The 23,428-nt window shown below is 40.5% G+C and overlaps 1 protein-coding gene across 1 annotated transcript in view; it reads left to right on the top strand.

Annotated features, from left to right (window-relative positions):
• Positions 1 to 2,061: 2,061 nt before the first annotated feature.
• The window catches only part of DYRK1A (dual specificity tyrosine phosphorylation regulated kinase 1A), an 86,641-nt gene continuing 65,274 nt past the window's right edge, over positions 2,062 to 23,428 (top strand). Inside the window, exon 1 of the mRNA XM_059815535.1 lies at positions 2,062 to 2,099. The gene's annotated coding sequence lies outside the window, so the exon portion shown is untranslated. The remainder of the gene's footprint in view (positions 2,100 to 23,428) is intronic.

Here is a 23,428-nt window from a genome sequence, read left to right as displayed (position 1 = left end):
AACTGCATGCGGTACTGCATTTGTAAAGCAATGCTTAGATTATTCGGGGGACCTACAGCTTTGGCTGTTGCTGCACCTGTCTCCCTCTCCTTGGCTGCTTACTTCCACCTTTTAAGCCGAGGTAAAAAATGCTAAAATAGGAAGAAAAGCAAATGGAACAAGTGTAGTAGTATGTCCTAATTTCTTCAAGGAGGCTGGCTGTGAACTAAAATGACTAGATTAAAGTATCACATGTTAGAATTAAAGTATTAGATAAAGGCCATACTCTACTTTTTGATCTTTGTGGGCATTCCAGAAAAAAAAAATTAAAAAAATCCCTGTCACAGATTTAGGCTTGCTGCACCGAAGCCGCCACTCCGTTCCACAATGCCGAGTGGAAAGGAGCCTTCCCCCGGCAACCAGAGGCTCCCTGCACACTCACACCGCGCCTGCCAGACGAGGCAACTTCTTCGTGGTTTTGTCTTCTCTTTTTTGGGGAATATATTTATTTTTCAGAGGGGGGGTGAGGAGGATCCCTGCCCGCTCGCGTCCCCCGGACACACCACACCGCTCCTCCCGCGTGGGAGGGCGGCTTCCAACAACCCCGCAGCCCTCCTGGGGCCTCCCCACCCCGCGGGCGGCGCGGGAAGCCCGGCACGCCCGGCCTCGCCTTGCCTTGCCTCGGGCGGCCGGATGGCCCCGCTCCCCCGCCCGCCTCCAGCGCCTCCCGGCCCCGCCGCCGCGGTGCCGGCGCCCTCTGCGGGCCGGGGAAGGCGCCGCCGCAGCCCTGTGGGGCGGCGGTGAGGGCGGGCCGCCCCCTCCCAGGCACCCGCCGTGCGGCAGGGGCAAGGGCAGCCGCTCCCCTCCCCCCACCGCCGGTACCGGCCATGCGCCCCGCCCCGGCACCTCCCCCACGCCCACGCCCCGGCGCGCCGGGGCCATCCCGGCCCGCAGCAGCGCGGCCGCACGGATATCGTCACACACCGGAGGGCGGGGGGAGGGGGGGCGGTTGCCCAGGCGACCAGGGCCCGCCCTTCACCCGTCGCTCTCTTCCCCGCCCTCCCCACGTCAGCGCCGTCTCCCGCCCGGCCGGGGTGGGGCAGTCGGGCCGCGTGATTGACAGTTGCCATAGAAACAGGCTCGCCCCGTCGCCATTTTGTCAGTTGGCCTCTTTTTTTTTTTTAAAAAAAAACACCCCTCTTCCCGCCTGAATCGTGGGTTTTATTTTTTTTTTCCCCTCCTCCTTCCCACCTCCACCGTGATCGCACAAGAAAACGAAAAACACCCTGAAAAAAACTGCCCCCCGAGGGTCCGACGGGGACACGCGAGAAGTTCGTCCCGCGCGGGCGGGCGGGCGCGGACGAGGACAGGCTCGAGGCGGCGGCAGCAACAGCAGCGGTGCGGTGCGGTGCGGTGCGGGTGGGGAGCGGGGCGGCGCAGCGCAGCGCCCCGGCGAAGCCGGTTCGCGAGGGAGGGGGAAGGAGGAGCAGGCGGGCAGGGAGGGGGAGGAGGTAGAGGCTGGCAGGCGGGGGAGGGAAGGAGGGAGGGAGCGAGGAGTTCCCGGGGGCTCGGTACGGCGCTGCGCTTCCCCCCCACCCCCTCCTCCTCTTCCTCCTCCCCCCGCCCGCTCGCGCCCGCCCGCCGCTGTCCCCGCGCTGCCTGGCCGGGGCTCAGGCCGCCGCCGCGCCGAGCCGAGGTGAGGCCGGGCCCTGCCGTTGCCGCCGCCGGGCGCTGCGCAGGTTTGGAACGCGCGCCATTTTGTGAGCGATAGAAAATCCAGCCCGGCCAGGAAGCGCCGCGGATCCGCCCGCCGGGCCGGGCCGGGCCGGGCCCCCCCCTCTTCGCCGCCCAGAGAGGAAGGCGCGCAGCGGACAGACCCCGCGGCCGGTGCCCCCCGCGCCCCGAGCGACACCGGCACCGCCGCCAGCCGTGCGGGCCCGAGCGCGGCGGGGCGGCCGGACTGCGGAGCGCACAAGAGGGAGGCGCTGCCGCGCCGGGGCCCCTGGCCGAGGCCGGGGGAAGCGCTCGCTCCTCGCCCTGCCTGCGCCCGCCGCCCGAGGGAAGAGGCCTCAACCGGGAGAAGCGGGGCCGGAGCGCAGGGCCCGTCGTCCCCCACACGGGTAAGTGAGACGCCTCAGCCGGTGGCGGGGAGCTGCGCAGCGGGACGAGCTGGTGCCACCTCCCGGCCCGGCGCGGTCGAGGGGGGCGCAGCGCAGGGGGCAGCTCCGCTGCCATCTTAGAGAGAGGAGGTGGGGAGAGCGCAGGGGCCCGCTGAGCCCCGGGCCGGAGCTGGCAGGGCCGGGACCCGTACCGGGCTTTGGACCTGGCCTTCTTCCCCGCCCTCCCTACCGCCGCCCCCTTCTGGGGCAGGCTGGGCATGGCCGGAGGGCAGCGGCGACGGCCGCGGCCTCTGCGGCCCTTTTCCCCTCGGCGTCCGGGAGAGGCTGTTGCTGCCGGGTTGGGAAGCGGAGCGGCGAGAATGGCCGCGGGACCGGCGATGGAGGAAGGGAGCTCGCCTGGATCCTCTCGCTGTTATGCGCAACGCCCTGCGGTGGGCGGGTGCGAGGTCTCGCCCCGGTCTGGGAGCAGGGAGAGGGAGGCGAGGACTTGAACCATCAGCTGAGCAGGCACCTGTTGTGGTGGAAGCTTTAGGTGTCCCTGCCTGCACCCGTGGTAGGGACTTGTGTGGTAGGTAGGTGGGGAAGTTGGAGGCCGATGTATAAGTACCTGTGTGAGATGACTGTCATCTGGGTGGGGGGTGGGGAAGGGGAGGGAGAAGCAGTTGGGAATAGGCATAGGGACACACAGGCACTTCTATATTTTAATAGCTGGCTACAGTCTTAGGAATTTAGCTTCGTGTTGCTGAAGAAATTGGAGACCTCATCTGATACACAGGGTGCTCCTTCTCTGGAGTGGCATTCCCTCCCACCACCGCAAAATCAGAAAACACAATTAAAAGTACTGTAATTTGAAATTTCGAAATTGGTGCATTTTTGAATCTCAGTCAGCTTTGAAGTTTTCAGTTTAGTCTGTCCAAAGACTATGTAGGGGTTCTTTGATCATGTGTCTAGATTGCTGCTGTTACTTAGTTCTCCTATTACTCCACAGTCATTGGGGGAAATAAACATTCATTGTTCTTTAAAATTAACAAAGGCAGAATATCTGACTACAAAATAAATCAACAAGCATGTTTTTGACAACCTACTGTTTTAATCTGAGTAAGAGTGTGCTGTTAACTTTTGCCAGTAGGTATATATAGTCACCCTTACATAGATATAGTACTGTAGTGGGATCTAGATAAGTAGACGTTAATACTTGGTTTATTATTGTGTTGGTGTTTCATTCTCCTTTCCTTAAGAAAAGGAGTGTAAACGTGAAGAATACGTCAATGATGTCTGGTGATAAATAAGGAAACATTTTGTTTGTAGTAGTATTTATTTATCTGCCTGTAACCAAGCAGAATTCAGTTTACCTCCTTGGAATAGTCTGTAGCCCTAAAAAGTTTTGGTAAACTTGTTTCTCTTTTTCTCCACACTCCCCTCCCCCCAACCTCTGTAAGTTGGGTATTTTTGGAAAATTAATTATACTTTATAGAAGTAGAATAATAACACTGAAAATAACTTTGAGTATGCACTAGTATTTATTAACTATTGTCTATATATATTTAGTGAACTTGGTGCGTGTATATATATAGACTACTTTTGTAGGCTATGCTTCATGTTTTTGGCTTACATGAATTATTTAGAACTAGAGTGTTTTTATTTGCAGTCTGAAGTAGAATACGTGTGTGATGTATTAAATTTACATTTTCTGCTGTGAATTAAAAATTCTGTCGAAGTTTATGAAGCTTACCGAGTTTAGTTAATGGTTTTTGAATATTCTTTGAGTAAAGCAAGTGTATCTTGTTCAAAACTGAATAAAGAGCACAGTAGTCTTAAATCAAGAGAAGAGGGCAATTCCTGTTGTTAAATTATTGTGTATGTATTTACATATGACAATAATTTAATATTGTTTCCAGGCAAATAGGTAAGAAAGGCAGTTTGTTGCATGACCAGCAGTGTTACAGTTCCTGAATCAATACTTAGGTGGATTTAGAACTTGTCATTGGAATCCCCTCCCCCACGTTGGACAGTGACGGAGAAGCTGCAACAAGGATAATTTTACCTAATAGCAGCCAAGAGTTCTCTATTTCAGTGTCACTTTATGGGTAGTATTCTCTTACTTGTGTAAAATAATGAGGTAGTCATCAGGAATTTATCAATTTTTAAAGTATGTGGGTTTTGCATAGACTGGGAATTAACACGTGGTGACCATAAATGACTTCTAACAAACTGGTAGATAGTTTACACAAAGTGGAAAAACATGACTGGTTTCTAGTAAAAACTGTGTGCCTCGTCTAAGCTTTTAAAGTTACATTTAATTAGGACATACTTGCTAATACGTATACCACATTTTAAAATCTTGATTCTGATGGGGTCTTGCACAGAAACATGTGTCTGGGTTAACTGTTTTATTAGGCTTTGCCTCAATGGACTTACTGTGAGATTGTTGTCATTTTAGTTCAAATTAGTTAGTCAACACCTTAACATAAAGTGATAAAGTCCCTTTCAGGTTATGCTAAAATGTTTGAAACTGTACCACCTGGTCATATGGTAGTATGTGAAAAGACTAGTTAATAAAACACATTAAATACTGTACCTTTATTTACTACGATAGCATTTTACAGTTTCATTTGAACTGAAATGGGTGGTGATTCGAAGACTAAAATGTACTCTCACCAAAGAAGCAATTTTGTTGCTATAATTAGATTCTCTTTTCGGCATTCTTCTTAAGACCTCTTTATTTGAGGTGTTTTTAACTTGGCTACGGAACTGTAGATTGAAAATTGTTGTTACAGTTTATGTTTTTGAGTAAGAATTGAAGAGTGGTATATGCTTAGTCTTTCTATGGTGATTTTAATGTCCTTTGGAGAACTGTTCTTGAAAGTGAAGTCAAAACCTTTCGGATATCTCTGTTTTATGGGAGCACGGGAGACTTGTATAACTTCTGAAATCCTTTTGTAAATAGATCTGTTGTTGTAGAATAGGATTATTTACAGAGAACTGCTGCTTTTGTCTTTATAACTGAGTACAATAGATTATTTGTTAAGTTTACAGTTTCATCTTTTTTCAGTAAGAGTTTGGTAAGAAACATCTTTTTTCAAAATTTATGTAATAACTTTTTTTGCTAGACTTTAACAAGTCTGAAAGACTTGATGTGTTTATGCAGTGAGACTTCTTTTTTGCTCTAAGACTATTTGAAATAATACAAAAAACCTTTCTGAGCAAACATGCCTTTCTTGTAAGCTTACGAGTGGGGAAGAAAGTAAACAAGATATTCTGAGAAGGGGAATACTCTCCTCTTCTTTCCTCATCTCTATGGTCCTTCAAGAGGAGAGTTATGGGAACTGTAGTCTATTGATGGTTTAAAAACACTGGAGAAACTTCTGATAATTAGAAACAATTGTTACTTCCAGAAAGACATATTCTGAATGTACAGTTATCTAGTACTCTCTCTTTGAGGTGACACAGTACACCAATAGAATTGCAGTGACCTAATCATTAGTTGCGTGTAACAATTAATATAACGGTTTGTAATTGATATCCATTGGTCATCTTTTTCCCTTATGTGGAAGGAAGGTAAAATTCTGGGATTGATTCTGTTTTATCCAAGCATGACTGAAAAAATAACTGCTTTTGCTAGTACAAATGTATTTCATTACTTTAGAATAGGTTTCTAGTTCATACTTACTCCAGCTTTATTTGGAGTTTAGCTCCATTTCCCCTAATACTCATACGAGTCTTCTGCAGTATCTGTGGGTGCTTAATTATGGTTTACTTGTCTGAGAGCACAGATCAAAAAAAGAGCTCCTCTTTGACTGGAAAGGACATAGTGATGAGACAGTAAGTCCCATTGTGTCCATACGGTTTTCTTTCCCCTCTCTTGCTTCCCTCCCCCTTTTTTGTTTCCTTCCCCTCAATCTCTAAAGGATAGGCAAGTTTTTGCACAGTTGAAAAGGACAGAGGTGGTGTGGCTCAACGTGAGAGATACTGATGTTATCATATCCTCATTCATTCCAATATGTCCTGTCCATATGATTTACAGGAAGAATACCCACTGAAGGGCTAGGGAAATGTGGAAGATAGTTCCCAGCCAGCTCTGCTTACATCCATGCAGCGTGAATACTCTGGAGCCTCTGAAGTCTAGATAGTAGCTATTTCAGTTACTCTGTATGAAGACATAATCAGTTTAATTTCAGCTTTGAATATAGCATTTCTTAAAAGCAGTGAAAATGTTTCTGTAATTAAAATAACATAAGCTAGCACTTATGTGTAAACATACTCCTTGCAGAGTTTCCAGGGTTTTAGTAGCACTAAATACCTGAAAGTGAAAGTGAGATTAACTCCATTAAGTGTCAGTTTTGTTCCAGCTGTGAGAAACCAAGCTTTCAATTTATGTTACATAAAGTTCCAAAACCTTCTATTCCTCCCCCCCCTTTTCTTTTCCCCTAGAGGCAAATAAAAATAGACTGTGTTTTAAGTCAGTTAAAGGAATAGTTAATAATATATTAATACATCTATCTGTTGAAAAGTTTCCTCTTTCTTTTTAATAACTTTGGATGGTGAAATAAGAGAGGAATGGAAATGTACAAATTGATTTCTGATGGCAGAGTTATTCTTTCAAAATATAATTTAGATCGAATTTTGATGAGTTACTTAAAAAAATCAAACTAGTAGAATGACTAGTTGTCACAATCATACATAGTTAAATACATTTTCGTGATTAAATCAAACTTGCCAGTGGAACTTTTAAGTCCTAGTGTCCCGAAAACATATTGTTCGTTGGTTTTTGGCTTCCTGGCTTCAAACACAGGTAGCTAATGTTTTTGTTCGTTCAAAATCCTATTTACCTGTATGTGCTCAAATCTTAATTTGTGTTCCTGTGAACTATGTAAATTGCTTATAACTTCTCATTTACTTTGCCAGTGGACCTGTTGCTGAGGAACCAATCAGAGCATAGCACATCAACTTCCTTTGTAGAGGAAATAGTTTTGTGTCCATGCTATCAGTTTACTGTTTAAACTGAAGGAAGGGGTAAAAAGAGGAAAAAATATTGTCGTGTGGGGAAGTTAATACATTAGTACTTACTCAGTTCTGTATTTTCCTGAACATTATGAATTTCCTTACACTGATCTCTGTTTGGTCTGTCCAGTTGTAACTACGGCTTGTTTCCTATGTATAAATATATAACCATATATATTCTTGTTTTTGAAATACAGTTTTAACAGGACTTACACATGAAATGCATATAGGGTATGTGGCAGACACTCTTTCAAAATCCAATTGATACTGGAAGCTTAGTAACTTTCTTGGATCATGTTGGATTCTGGCTTCTTTGTTGTTATTCTTTTTAACTTCTGGATAAGTAGGCATTAATTTAATGGTATGCCGAAAACTGCAAGTTAGTGTTTGAAATACATTGATGTGTTTGTCAATGTTATATGAGAAGTAATTGTTGCATGAAGATCTTGGTAGTTTCCCTTTCTGTAGAAGTTACTTATAAATACTACAAATACTGGGTCATAGTTGTGGAATAACACAGACGAATGTACATTTTTCACCACAATCAGATCATAAGCTTAGAATTCTGTGTTCTTGTGCTTACGCTGACTTTCCTGTCAATGTCATAGTGTGTCTTCAGAAGTTGAGATTTTTATGGTAGGCCCTATGGAGGAAAATGAGCATTACTGCAAATGCTGAACATGTACATGATTGCACACACCTGTCTATGTCTTCCCACTGAAATTGGATTTTTGCTGAAGTTCTATATATGCTAAGGCTACAAACTTACGTTACACTTTCCCCCAAAATCAGAAGCACTAGTAGGTGCGGTTCTGGGGAGAGGTCAGTCAACTAGGCAGTTACTACAGCTTCATTTCGAATGACCCTTACATCTCCTCAAACTTTTCCTGGTGGTTTATTATTTTTAATACATGCTGTGTTTTACAAGCTTAGTTTCTAAGTGAATTAATGTCTTCTGTGAACTATGTCTGCTAGAGACAGCATCATAAATGATTCATTTATGTTGAAGGCTGAGTGGAAAGAGTGTATATGATACTGTGTTATAAACTATAGTTGGAGGTTGTATTGTAAGAGCATAGTTAAAAATTGTTTCGTTTGGTTGTACTACTTAGAGACCTTAGCTGGGATCTGATTTCCATTTTGTTTTGTACTGTACAACATGAAGTAAATATCCTTTCTTTCTCCATTTAATTAGGATTTCATGACTTTGAGATGCATACCCAATTAATTCCTAATGTTCTCCTATGTAGCATTTTTGTCATGGCATTGTGGAAATGCATACATGTTTGTGGGTTGTTTTTTCTTCCGGTAAATGAAAAGGGTTGTGAGTTACTGTAATTTGATAGTCTGTTGTACAAAAGCTTAATGATAGAAGGTCTAAAAAGTAATAATCTGGAGGTGTGAATGGAAATCATTAATGATATCTGATGTGGTCCTTACAAGAGAGTTTATCTCCTGTCTTTGTAGGATATGTTTGGGGATATTTTCACCTGTGTACTTTACACAGTGTGCAATCATGATGTGCAGTTCACAGTGTCCATATGAGTCTACTTTCAGGCTTTTTACCCATCAAAACATTCATTTATGTATCTCTATGGAGTTAAATTAACCAGAGTCATGTTCGCAGCATGGACATTTTAAAACTTTATGAGCTTAGTTTTGAAACCTTGAGAAATCCAGTTGCACATGTGGAAGCAGATTGTTGGAGTGCAAGTACTTGGCTGCCTTACCTTAGTGGTTAATGATAACACTGACAACTTTTGTTGTCATTCTTAAATCAAGATTGGCTTTGCTTCATGTAATGGGGACTAGAAACTTATGTAATGCTTTTCTCATGTAAGGAACCATTAGAATTGGAGACAATTGATAAATGTGGATTTGAAGGTAATACTTAGTGCCCCTTTACTTCATTTACAAACTGCCAGACAATTGCAGTAAACCAAAATACAAGTTTTTGCTAAAATACTTGTTTAATTTCTTACAGAAGTTAATAAAGTAAGGAAAACATGTTAGCCAAGTTATGTGTATTACCTCGAGTTTTCTGTTTTAAAGTATAGTTTAAAAAAATCAATTTTTTTTCTCTTCTTACAATGCAAGGAAATAGTTGTATACCTGCATAAAGTAGGTATATCATTCTCGTTTTCTATCAGATGTTCTTAACCAGCATCCAGTTATTTCAAGAAATGAGAAAACAAGTTCTCCCTATAGTTCACAAGGTTCAAGTATTGTGTTTTGAAATCATTCTCTCTTCTGCACGATTTATAAAAATGCTACTTCTCTAATGGAACACAGATATTTTAAAATTTATTTGTTTCAGTTTAGCTACTGTTCTAGTGGAAGTAAAACGTAAAGGTAAAATGTATGTAGTGATACAGAGGGACATTCAGCTCAGTGTTTAGTATGTGAAGGAAAGGAATGTAAATATGTGACAAACTGTCATTTTTAAGAGGTCTTCTGAAGCTCTGCTAGTGTATGCATGTGGTGCTTCGCATTTGGAAACATTAGAGATGATCAGTGACCTATGATCAGTCTGTAGCCATGATTTGTGTGCACATAGACGATCACTATTTTTAGGGTGTGGGGCTTTTATTTAATAGCAGAAAAAAAAAAAATCTCAAGACGCTTTCTATGCTTACTAAAAAACTATCTTAAGATAAAGGAGACACCAAATTGAAGTAGTTCATATCATCAAACATTTTCCTAGTACTGAGAAGAGAAGTTCATGGTAGGCTTCCATTCTGGAGCGTAGGAGTTGTTGGTTTTGGTTTGTTTTTTTTTTCCCTCCACCCCCACCCCCCACATCCAATGTAATAAAGATAATCTCTAGTTCTTAAAAAAAATATATATAGTTTTTTTTCCATCAGGAACATGTTCTGAGTGAGATCAGTAAATAATTTTTTTGTGTGTGAAAAATATTTCCTTGGCCTTAGTTTACATTTGTTGCCCTTCAGTGTGTATTTCCAAAGTCTATTGCAAAAGAGGAGGGACGTAATTGACCTTCCCTATGTCATTCATCTTTTTATATGTCTTTATCACTACTTTTTTTTTTTTCTACTTCAAAGGTGTCATCTTAGGCCTACATACCTAAACCAGTATTTTGTCATACTATTGGCCTCACTCTTTTTTGTTAGGATTTTGAGTCTTGTAGTTCCTACCTAATTTTATTAAAATGTGAGAATATGCAATTATTTCTATAGAAGAGCTTGAATATGGGATGAAGAGTTTAATTTTTAGATTTCCATATTTGAAAAATATTCCGTTGGTATTTTCTGATGTAGGATTATTTACATGCTTTTCTTTCGTTCTCTTTCTCTGGGCTACTGCGACTTTAAGAAAAGATCTTAATTTTAATCATTGTATGTTAAAGCAAAGTTTTGTTTGCATAAAACAAAACAATCTGAGATCTGTGGTTTGAGGTGAGGCAGAAGCTCAAGATACATTTTTAGCAAGCACACAGTGGGCCCAGAATACAATTTCTAACTAATGTGTTAGTCATTACGTATGTTCTGAAACCTGTGAGCTCCCAAATTGACAGTGCCAGTTTATTTATGTATTTGAGGAAACAGGTATGTACTATATTCCATATGTTGTAAGCATGGTCTTTCTCCTTATATTTTAATCTTGAGTACCTCTGTAGAGTTGCATTTGACTTTGATAGTTATTTCCATAAAAATTCCCAGACTAAGTCAAGCACTCAAAGACTGCCAAAATGGGAAAATTATCTCTTGCTTTTGGTGGTCTGAACTGTCTTTCATCATGCAGTAAATATAATTTTTTTTTTTTTTTTTTTTAGGTACAAGTTGTTAATAATTGCACTGTCCAGACTTTGCACTTAGTCTCAGGTTTGTGACTTTCTTACAGTCTTGTGCACAGATGTAACATTTTGGGGCCTAAATCTAGCAGATTCCTTTAGCATCTTGTGGAAGATAAATGGTTTTCAGAGATTAGGATCTAATGTACAGAACAAACCCCCACCAAACCTAGAAATGTTTATGTAACTTGCTTATTGGCAGCCTAACCTAGGGCACTGAGTTCCTGTTTTTTGGGGTGGGGAGAGGGGTTTCAGAGATTTTGGGCATTTTGTATAGCACTTAACTTCATGTTGCTTTCCATACGCAGAGCAGTTTTTGCCTTGCTAACAGGAGATAAATACATGTTACTAAGCTGCTTTTTAGCAGGGCGAATGGAAGCAAAAAAGGTAAAGTGACTTGCACAAAGTTACACAGTGACGCAACGGGCGGAGCTGAGATTAAGGGTTTAGGTGTCTGATGTCTTAGTAGAAGGATGCTGTGTATTTGCAGTTGCGTTTGACTTGAGTTTATATTCCGAGTGCTTTGTAACTCGGAGATGCAGTCTCTTAAGGTTAGAGAGTGACTCAGCATATCCAGATAGAGGTCTGCTCAAGGAACTTAGGGTTTGTTTGGAAATTTGGGGGAATTGGGGTTCAAACTAATTTTTCCCAAACGGAGTTTGCTTGTCTTTCATGTTTTACTTGCAATCTCTTGCCCTATTTGATACACATATCTCAGTTTCGGAAGGAACTGATGTATCATTTATGCTATAGCTTGCATTTGCTGTATAGCTTTGTTTTCCATGTGCTATCCTCCTGATGTACATGATAAGCATCTGTTCAGTGAATAAAATAGCATTGGACTGTGTGGGTAAAAATTGTGTTGAAAATATGTAAAGGAGACAGAACTGTGTATCAGGCCTGCCTTAAACATTTCTTAACTTAGTCTGTGATTTTGACATTTATAAAACTTTTTTTCACATGGAAGGGGAAAGAGCATATACAGTATTTGTCTAGCTTGTATGTTTGAAACATCTCTATCTTACTAGTACTGAAGCTCCCGCCTCTCCTACCTGATCTGACAGGGCTGAGTTCTCAATCTTATGGGTCAACCACTTGAGAGTGAACAGTTTGGGGAGCAATGGGTTACCTGTGCAAGCGTATACTGGTTGTGTAAACAACACTTGTATGCTTGGGTTTGGTTGGCTTTCATGAGGGAAAATTGGCTAAATGTCTTAAATGTGACTCTCCTACAATAATAATCTGTGTTCCAGTTTCAGCTGATCAAACTTGTCACAGAGTGTTGAAGCATTGCTTGGTAGTAGTGGCAGTGAAGGGAAGCAAACTGACAGAAGCTGCTGAGTAAAGATTGAAACTATTGGTCTTCTGCTACTATACTTTCTTATATTTTGGGAAATTTGAAAAGACTTCATTATCTCTTTTTCATCCAGATCAATTCCACCTTCTAGCATGAGATAAGACTGCAGGCTGGTACACAATTTCAATGCTGAGAGAATGCTGAAGGGCAATACAGCAAAGAACAGTATATTCAGAGGAAAACACAACTAACATTGATTTTTTTTTTTTTTTCTCCCCCCTTTCCTTCTACACTAAACCATTTTCTTCTTCTACCCACCCAAATCTGTGTATGTTTTCCTGGGGCTAGTGAAAAACTACCTTGGTCTCCCCAAAACTCTACCCATGTCACATTTGAAACAATTGATAAAAAAGAAGCAAAAAGGTGAAAAGCAACAACTTCTTTTTGTATCTCATCTATGAGGGGTGTAGGACATGCGCAGTATTTAATCTGATGACGTTATATATGTTTGTTTTACAGCGTAAGTATTAGCAAACTGATGTGAAGTTCATGCTGCAAGATGTAGAGCCACTGAAGCACTTTGAGGGAAATTTTTGAAAGAGTCGTTCTAAGGCAAAGTGCGCAACAAGAAATTCTTTGAAGGCAGTTATAGTTTAAGCAGCTCCCCTTCTCCAGATTCTGGCTGCTTGTTCCCACCTGCCTTGTGTTGGCACAGCTGTTTGTAAGACCAACCAGTGAATCAGACTTGGAAACTGAGTTGGCTGAAATACATGATTTTATATATATAACATTTGGGTGTGTGGGGGGGTGGAGGATCAGGTTACTTTTCAGTCAGATCGATTCCCAGACCTGGTACACTGTGCTGCTGCTCAGACATTTGACAAGATAATGGAATGGGTTGTGTGGGTGGACAGGAACAGGGAGCCTTAGAAGAGGCAGGGGTTGGTTAACTGGCTCTGATAGCACTGTTACTTAATGGAGAACATAATTCTGAGGAATTTTTGCCACCCCTCCTGTAGTAAATCACTCCTCTGTCAGTCTCTCTCTCTCTGTCTTGCCCCCCCCCCACTTTGCTCTGCCTCTCTGACTTTTGCTTGCTATCTCAAACTTCCATGCTTATTCCCTTTCTAATGTTCCCACTCGGATGCTGTCCTGCTTGTCCTAACACATGCTGCCACAGTCTTACCCGATAACAAGTTCTCTCTCAAACTCTCCTGCTTGCTTTCTAACTCTCCTTCTTACTCCTGATCATGTGTTTTCTTGCGCTGTTTTCACTTGTGCTCTTCCTCTAGTTCTTCCTCACTCTTGCTTGCTCTTTTTTACAATTTTCTAACTTCTACTCCTGCCCTTTTTCTCCCATGTCCTTTCCAGTGCTCAGTCTCTCAAGTGCCTCTGTTTTTGTCACTTGCTGAGTCTCTGCTTGCTCAGTGTTTTCTCCTGCTTTTTCTTTCTCACTCGTTCTTACTTTCTCTTCCCCCCGTAAGAAAAATGCTTTTAAGGAGAAAAAAATACCCGCATTTTAAAGACTAAAACCTCTTAAGAAACACAGAGTTTTTAATTTTCTGTTTTTTTCCCCCCAAACGTTACCACAAAACAGTACAATATATAGATTTCTTCTCAATTTCTTACACTTCAGAAAGTTTTACTTGGATGCTATATTGCCTTAAGATAGATATGTGCACAAAAAATATATATTGTTCCTGTTGGGACAAACTGAAAGGCAAATTGAAGTTTCTAAAGTTAATACTTTAATAAAAGGTATTTTTCAGCTGTCTTTATAAGATGTGAGCATAGCTTATTGATACAAGAAGCTAAGCTGCAGAGTAAAGATGCTTAGTTTTCTTGTTCCTGCTATACAAAGGAGGGATGAAAAAATGTTTCTCTTAGCCCGTTTTTAACATAACCACCAGCTGGAACGGTTATGTTAAAAAACAAACAACTCTTTGGAAATTCCATGCTTGCTTGTCCTCTTAAATAAGTGACCAGAGCTGCTGGGATTATGATGTTGTTTCGCTTCCATGTATTCAGATATCTAATATTTTTGCTCAAGTTATTTAAATTTTGTCAATAACTATTTACCTATTGGGAAAGTAGACAGGAGTGCTGATTCCTTAATATCTGAATCCATCCGTATTTTAATATCCATCCATATTTTAGTAATCCAAAGTGACTTCAAATTAAAACGTGGAAGATTGGACAACACACTTGCTCTTTATAGCAGGAAAAAGCAACGGAATTTTTGTGCCTGTCTCCTTTGCTTCTCTAAGCCTTTGAGTGGACTGAGGGCAGGAATATCTTAAGTACTTTGCAAGGCATGCTTTCTCCACGCCAAATGTGATGGACAACATCTTACTTTTGCATTCTTGGGAGAGTGCACTTAAACATATCACTCTCTGAACTTACAGATTTTTGGTTCGTTAGGCCAGCTGCTCTTGGTCAGGTTATCAGACAGCCTGTTATCAGGATGTACATGCTAATAGGGCAAACGCTATTCTGAATTACAATAGTTGTCTTTGGAAATGTTCAGTTGGTTCCTTCTCAGTTAGTAAATAGAAGTATTACTCATAAATGCTCTATCTCTTCAGTGGCTTGTGGCTTGTCTGATTTTTTTTTTTTTTTGTTAATCCCATCCATCTTCTCGTCTGCTTTGAGTCTTGTTCCAGTCTACTCTTCAGAAAAATTTGTTCATCGTGCTTGTTTTATGCATAGTTTTTGTCATAGCTAAAGACTTTTAGCTTGGGATAAACAACATGGCATTGCTCAGTTTCTAGGAGTAGTTGAGGTTCCTTAGTCAAATAATGGTTTAGCTACTTTGATGTTTAGTGCCTGTCTTTCCCCCCTCCCATCCCATTCTTCACCAATCCATTGCACTTCTCATAAAGCCTTGTTTCTCTTTTTCCCTAACTTGCCTTGGGTTGACTATTCTGCATTTCCGAACTTCCCACTTTGGCTGTCTTTGTTGCCCTTGAGGATGTCATCCATGTCCTTGACCCCTTCAGGAAAGGGAGAAAGACTGCTCAGTGTTTTCAGGCAGTGTCTGTGGCAGATACAATCTGTACAGGTTAGCATGTCTCTTGCTCGTTCCTAAACACAGAAGCATCATGAAGAATGTCTCCATGCTTTCTAGTAATTCCTGTAAATCCAGTATGAAGCTAACTTGAAGTATTTTGAATAAAAATCTCCCTGAGCAAAAAAGGGGGAGTAGGCTGTGGCTGCTAGATGCATGTGGGAATCCGTCTTTCCGCAGATAGATTCAGTGTAAGACCACTGAACTTCCTTTTAAGCTCTGAAGCTGTTAAGTCTCCTTTATGTTCAATTCAAGTAAAGTCTCAAATTAGCAGCGTGGAGTTCTGGTTTATTACCAAAGGTGGTGCTGTCTTGTGTTTGTGGGTTTTTTTGTTTTGTTTTGGGTTTTTTTTTTTTTTTTTTTTTTTTAAAGTGTTGGGAAGAGGAAAGTTCCAGTCTTGAAGCCATTAAATGTGGTTTTGCTTCTTCTAACTTACGTTGGAAATGAAGATGTCAGTGTAGTATATGTTGTTATGAATTGGGACAGAATTCGCTGTTGTGACCATCTTGATGACTACATTGTCATGTTCAGTGTTTCCTTTTTGCCTTGCACTGGAAACTGGTCGTATGAAGGGCTATAGAGATGAGGCTGTTAGACTGCAGTTGGTCCATTTGGTGCACCTGGTACGAGCTCTGAATCTTGCTTTTCTTATCCCTTTTGCTGTGCCTCTGCAATTTCATATGTTTCTCTGCTGTTGCAGATGTGTCTAGAAAAATTGTATTCTTAAGGATAGCTCTGCTGGCATGTTCACGGAGTGTGTCAGATCACACTCATGACATTCTTGTTGACCTCTTTCACAAAATGGGAAAAAGAGCAGGTCTATGTTAAAAAATTACCTTTTTACAGCAATCTTTTTTAAAAAGCACAGCACATCATTACATTAAATACACCAGTTCAGTAACAGCAGTAGAAAATTAAAGAAAAAATCTGCTGGAAAAGTGGCTTTGTTTTGGAGTCTTTCCATCTAGCGAGCTATTCTTTGTAGTCTGCAAGGACTTCGGTGGGACACTAAAGATTTCTTGCCTTTTTATTTCCTGAATACCTCGGACGTGGTGATCTTGGGTACTGTTTGGAGGTGTGTAAGGTCGGGATTTAAAAGCCTTTTTTTTATCTTTTACTTTTTTAAATTAGTCCTCATTTCCTTCCTGCAACCTGCCTTATTAAAATAATCTTACAAATTTTTATCAGGAAAAAAAAATTGCTGCAGGAAACCAAACTCCTCTGGTCAGAACCCTGGCAACTTCTGATGCTGGCAGAGATGCTATTAAATAATCAGAAAGTTGTATAATCTTAGCATGTCCTAGAATTACTTAAATGGATAATTTTGTCTAAATTTTAGTGCAATGTCTGCGTCTTGAACAAATGACAAATAACTCAGCATTAGATTGATCGGTGTTTACCCAATCTTTGAATGCTGGAATTGGTGAAGTTCACATAAACTGTCCCAAAGGTTCAGCTTTTTCTATTTGGCCTCATAAAAGTCTAGGTAGACAAAATTAATCTGAAATCTGTTAGAGAGAATTTTCTTGGGCTTTTATCTTGATGAGAGATGTCTTTTAGACTTTTGTCTTACAACTGCCATCAGAGAATATTCAAAAATGAGTTCCATACATCTCCATAGTGACTGTACTCAAAAAGGGATTCAAAACAACATTATCCCAAGTTGACAGACTATGCTCGAACTACACATTCAGGACCATAATATAACACAGTGCTTTTTGTTTTTTGCTTTTTTAAAAGAAGTCCCAAGTTCTTTAAAACCTTTAGTGCTTTAAAAAAATTGACATATTTATTAAAATAATTTGGCATCATCTCTGCGTGTGAGAAAGCCAGTAAGAAAACCTGAAAAAAGTTGGTTTTCTTTCGGGTCAATGAGTGCTAGAGCAATGAGGATTGGGAAAGGGAGGAATGTGGGCGGAACAGCCACACCCCCCCCCCCCCTTTATTTATTTATTTAAGGAGCAAATTATTAGATTGGTTTAGCAATCATGTGCTACTTCACCCTTAGCCTTAACCACCTTTTTCTGTTGTCTGAGTGAAAGCAAAGTCTCTCACATTTGTTGTGGGCTAAAGGGGTGTGTGTGCGTGTAAGTAGGCATGTATGCAGTCAGTTACTGAGGATAAGTTGACGAAAGGTTAACTTGTTGTAAACATGATTGTGAATTTGAACTCTCCGCTGTCAAATTTGGATTGAGTTACTTTATGGCAGGGTATCTGCAACTTCTTGTTAGATTCATAAAACCTTTTCCACACCAGAAAGTCCTTGTCTTCTGTATTGATAAGCAGGAAATAACACAGTTTTAATGGTGATTGGCAATCCATTCCACTTGATGAAAGAGTGTCATGGTTTCGTAGTCTCTGAAGGCTTCTAAATGGTTAGATCTTTTTGTGGGGTATTCCATACATTGATGAAGGCTTGATGAGGAATTACTGGATGAAATTCTAAAAAAGTTGTGTAGAAGATGGTATTAGATTGTGATGAGTACGTTCTGGGCTTAATGATGTGGCTTTTTGTCCTTTTTTTTTTCTTAAAAAAAAAAACTTATAGCAGAAAAGGCAATTATTTTATCGGTAGAACAAGTGTTCTAGAGTCTCCAGTGAGCTACCTGTAACTGTATTTTCTAGAGGTATAGAGCTGCCATGAAAGTTTCATGAAATCTCTATTCAATGTGATAATAAATGTACCCCAGTAAAGCTTTTGTTGGTTGATCTCTACCCACTGTCTGTACTGGCTCTTCTCCCTGTGTGTGTATGCATCCACATGCATATATGACTTGAATAGGGTGTTTGAATTCTTCTTAATGGATTATAATACCATTTAAAACTCAACAAGCAGCCTACTACCTCTGCAGTGGTATCTTGGAATATCATGGGATATACCAAGATTTGCTTTACCAGTATGCTTAATGGCAGGGATGGAGGCTAACAAGATAATAAAACAAGACCTCAGAGTTTTAAATCTGAAAAAGAAGGTATTTGGACTTCATCACTAGATGATATGAAAATTTACTGGTTTGTTAATTTATCTCGTCCTTCAATGAGAGTTTTCTAGGTCAGTGGTTCCTTAACTGGGGAATAAGGCCATGGTAAATGAACTGCAGATGGAACTTGTAAACTGTGTTGGATTATGTTAAGTTAAAAAATATTATGTTGGGATGATTCATATTTTGTTAAAATTTTTTGGACTTGACAGCGATCTGTATTCTGAGAAATGTTAGCGCTGTAGTTCTGGAGTGAATGATACGAGGAAAATGTGGAATCTTTATTTATTCATGTATTTATTTACTACATTGAAGGAACAAAGAAGGGGAAAACCCATTTGTGCATTTTTTTGTTGATCTACTTTGGAGACTTTTCTTTACCATAGTTTTGGAGTGCTTGGTGATGTTATATGGATTGGAGATTACCTCAAGAGCATAATACAAGACAGTTTACAAGATAGGGAGGAATTAAGCTAGGGCCGCAGATGGACTTGTAGCCCTCATCATTGCAGCCCCTACCTCTTTTGGTGTGTGGATGTTGCAGGGGAATATGACATGACTGTTTGACAGCAGCTTAAATTGGATCACAAGGGACTGTCTCTGTCCACTTTCTCCCTTGGTTAAACATACTTGCAAGTACTCTTCGTTGGCATTTTTGCTTTACTTTTCCACATTGGGCCAACTTAAGAACCTAAGCACAAAAACCTAGTGATGTTAAGTAAAGGTAAAAACTTTGCTGCCAATTTAGCTATCTAAATTGTTTCACCATGAGGTGGAAGAGTGCCTGGAAGGTGAGCCTCATCTGTGACTTGCTCTTTTCTTATAAGTAGTAGCCCTGAGTTTGGTAAGCTTGTGAAGGCGTATGCTTGGTGGAAAGTTATGTTCTGTGGCATAAACTGAGCTAGCATCTTTTTTTGGCACAAAAAGGCCCGATAGCCTTTTTGTTCTAGCATTAAGTTTTCCTTACCATTGCTGAGCCAGTTTAGTTTACTAAACTGGCAGGAAATGAACCTGACAAAGATGCGAACAGTTTTTAATTGGGTCATTGAGTTGATTTGGTTTACTTTTTTATTTTTGTATTCAGTGTGAATGCTGAAGCGTTCCAAGAAAGGGGGCACAACTGTGTACCTGAGAGTTGGGAAGGACAGAAGGGGACTGCTGCCCTTCTAAGCAGTTTAGTGTGTTCCTCAGATGGAGGGAATTCTAACTCACGTTGTTCAATTCCAATGAGAATACCTAGATCAGCTTTTTGATGATCTTGGCAACTGTCCTTGAGTCCCATGTAATCTGTACTACTGTACAAAAAAGAACCAAAGAATCATGGGACAGAGGGAGAGAAAAGCCAACATGACTCTCCAATCCAGTGATGAGTGTGCTTACCTTAAGGGAAGCGAAGAAGAAACTTTCTGGGATTTAATCACTGCTTACGCATTTTACAGCAAATGGCTCCTGGATAATGTTTTATTTTCTCAGTGGAAATATACTATGTGAATTATGGAAATGTAGCACAACTACCAAGTTAGGAATGATATGCAAATAAAGTGGAGAGAGTGTGGGAGAGTATAGATGGAATACAAAATACTTCGTATTAGTGGGACTATATTCTACTCGCTCTTCATTTACTTATTAGGGGCTTTAATGCTAACTAATTTTTTTTATAGTGAAATTAAGTTAATTTTCTGAAGGACTTAATCTGATAAATTGTGTGTCTTTGCATTTGTTAATTCATATGTTGAAATACAAATACTCTGTGATATTTTTTGAAATGTATTCAAGTGTGTGTAGTAAGTGCAGTTCTTAAGAAATAGATGGTATTGTGCTTATGCTAGAGGTGTCTTGAATTTTGAAAACAGTGCATTTCATTAGCCCCTCTAAATTGGGATCTCCTAAAATAATAGAATTAATGTTCCCCATGTGATGGCTGCAGTAATCCAAAATAGAATTATTTTGGCTTTAGAATTCAGATTTCTCTCCTACTGTTACATTGGTCAACCTGAGCCTGAATTAGAACTTAAAGCATATTGTGGAAGTCTCTATATATACTTAGGCTGGGACATTGAGAGCTGAATAATGGTAAGAATGCTGGATTTTATTGTGGTGAAGTCTTTTTTTTGTTCATCTTGCTTTCCAACATCAGAGATGTTTGTAGTTGGCATGCCTGATTAAATTTATTTCTTCAAATTTATTTATGTAGACTATTATGACAGACACAAGCTATATATAGAAAAGCTTGTAAACATTTCACTTGTGTTCTTGAAATAGAGGTGGGGTCTATTTCTATCGATATCAAACCAGATGTTAGCTGTGGTCTTCAAGGTGCTCTGTGGCAGTTTGGCGAGAACTATTGGAAATACTTTAGCTAGGTTGCTTTTTAATTCTCTTGTACTGTCGCCTTAGTCTAGACAGCAAACCTTATTATAGATAGCTAAAGTTTCTGAGCTCTCTACTTTTGTCTTTCTGTGGACAAACATGGTCTCTTTAGATAGTGAGCTTTTTTGGCAAGGATCACCATTTTATTGTGTCACACAACACCTAAAGAAATGAGGTTCTCCCTCCATGGGCAGAATGTCCTGCTTATTACCCCAGCACAGTCCTAGAGCATGGCTGCCTCACTTCCACTATCAGTAAGTATTTGGACTCCTGGCCCTCACCTAGGAACTGTCAAGTTTCGAAGGTCCAGAACATCAAAGACTTCACAAAAATGAAAATAAAGTTCTCTGTGATCGAGTAGTATTATGCAGAATATAAATGTGTTAGCTGTATGCGCGTGCTAAAAAGAACAATTAGGTTCTTATTTACTGTGTAGATTTTTAAGCTGAAAGTCAGACTTGGGCTCTGGAGCTGTGCAGAGTCAGCAGGAAACTGATCAAAAAAGGTGAATATTTTACATCATGCTAAATTGCAGAACTGACTCAGCAAGATTGGGGCAGATATCAGATGCAGTGCAAGAGATGGGCCTGCACTGAATGGTTAAGGGCAAGGAGGGGTGTGGGGGGAAACACAGCAGCCAAATCTAAATCAGCTTTGGCTTTTGGGGATATGCAGCCTGAGAATTCTTACTTTAATGAAATAACTCAGTTTATTCACCATCAAATTTTGAATCCCATCTGGTTGTCATGGAGCCTGAACTTGACCACTGTTAATTTTCAAAGCTATTGAACTTCATACGAACTGCTATTTGAAAGTATGTTGAACAAGATTTTTAAACATGGTGTTTCTATACTGACATGTCTGGTGAAAGCTGGAGCTTGGTTTTTGGTTTCCAAGTTAAAAAGAGCTGGAAGAGCAGTTGTGGCAATTGTAGTTTTGGAAATAAGGGGTTCCTCCTCTTTGTCTTTAAACAACTTGTAACTTCTTCTTTCCCATCTGTGAGCTTAGGGTCACAGTTACTTTGTCAGTATCCTAAAATCCTAGAAGTAATCCTAAAATTCCCTTCAAGCACCTTTTAACATTGATAGATCTAATTAAAAGGCAAATCTGAGTTCTGTAAGCAAACTTAAGTTGTGGTTATGTCCCCATTTACTACACTTGCATGGCTATTTCGTCTTCCATTTTAGTATTATGCTTGGGATATGTAGAAAAAGAGAAGTAATGCTCTGGGAGCGTGAGTAGTGCAAATAGAGAAAATGGAAATAGAGTGTGTTTAGGGTTACTTTTAGGAATAGCTATTTGTGAGCCAAAACTGCTTTGGTTGCTGCTGTCAACCTGCTAAATAAGTCTCTTCCCCTTGCCTTTCTGTAGAGGCAGTGTTTACCCTTTTTCTGAAGTACTGCGTTTGACTATTTTAATATAAATGTGAAGCCTGTGAACTTGTCCTGCATAAAAATCATCATCTGATGATAAGACAGACTGTGTCTTGTCTATTTCCCCGAGAGAAGAAAAAAAAGGAGAAAGCTTAGAGCTGAGGCCATCCTCCATGGCAGGCTTCTTAAATGATTGCGCTCTAGATATAGTAATTTTAATATTTTTTCCTAATGACTGGTGAGTTTACCATCAGAATGATGTTGTGGCTTAAGTCTTCTTGGAAAGACATGTGATTTAGCTAGCTTGTTAATTGATTTTTAAGGGCTAGATATTTTTTTTTTTGGAGAAGGTTTGCATTGAGTTCTGCAGGATTTCTAGGATGATAAAAGTCTTCATTTGTAACTAAAGAAATTTCTTCCTTTTTCTGCTCCTTTTAGATGCGGTGGCTCAGAAACATCTCTGACCAAGTGTCCCTAGAAAACCCCATCTAAGTGGGTGAAGTCTGATACATGGAAAATTCTGATGTTTGAGAAATGAATATTTTAATTTAGTTTCTTTGGATACAAGGTGGAAGGAGACAAGCTTCAGTTTTTTAGCCTGAACTGAAGCTTGGGCAATTAAATCTGATTTATCGTGTTAAAGTGGAAAGGATAGCAGTACTACTCCATTATCACTTTTCATAGCAGAAGTATACTTGCTTTGGCAGAAGGTATGGGGATTTATGGGGTGAAGGCTTGTTTAAGACCCAGGCATATGGTTAACACATGACCAGAGAGTACCTAACTATGCATATGCCTATCCAGTCTAAATCTCCTGAACAATGAACGGCAAAGGTAGATTGTGGCATTGCAGTTGTCAATGGGAGCTGACATATGGGAATCGATTAAACAGCAGTTAGTCCATGGTGTGTTTGAAAAGGTTAAAAAATATTTTAAAAGGCACACTAACCAATGTATGGCTGAAACAAGCCACTTACCCAAAGTCTTGTAAATAAGCACCATCTGTTTACAGAGCTAGCCAGCAGTTGACAGTTGTGTGTGGTTGGTTGTTTTGTTTTGTTTTTTAATTTAGAAGACTATAGGTGTGCATATCTCCATGTATTAAAATCTTTTGGAAGCCTTCAAGATTAAAGGTACTACTGTAGCAGGGCAATGAACATCTAGGTTGTTGTAAATGTACTTGAAATATGTAACACCAGATCATCATTGTAAGTAACGTAGGAACTATCTGCCACCAAAGTTCATTTAGACATATGATAGCCCCTCTACTGAGAGTGGGTCACTTAGAAAGCTGAAGTCTCTTGAATCTGTCATAATATTTTGTTTAAAACCCTGGTAGCTGTGAAAATACTATACCATTCAGATAGATGCCCATTTTATTGTCTTCCATTTCTTGGAATGCCTCCTTTTTTATTCCTTTTTTAATAGC

The sequence above is a fragment of the Gavia stellata genome, chromosome 1 (assembly GCF_030936135.1).
Source record: "Gavia stellata isolate bGavSte3 chromosome 1, bGavSte3.hap2, whole genome shotgun sequence".
NCBI classification, from domain to species: Eukaryota; Metazoa; Chordata; class Aves; order Gaviiformes; family Gaviidae; genus Gavia; species Gavia stellata.
Note: the sequence above shows the minus strand (reverse complement) of the source record. Positions and strands in the feature narration are given on the sequence as shown.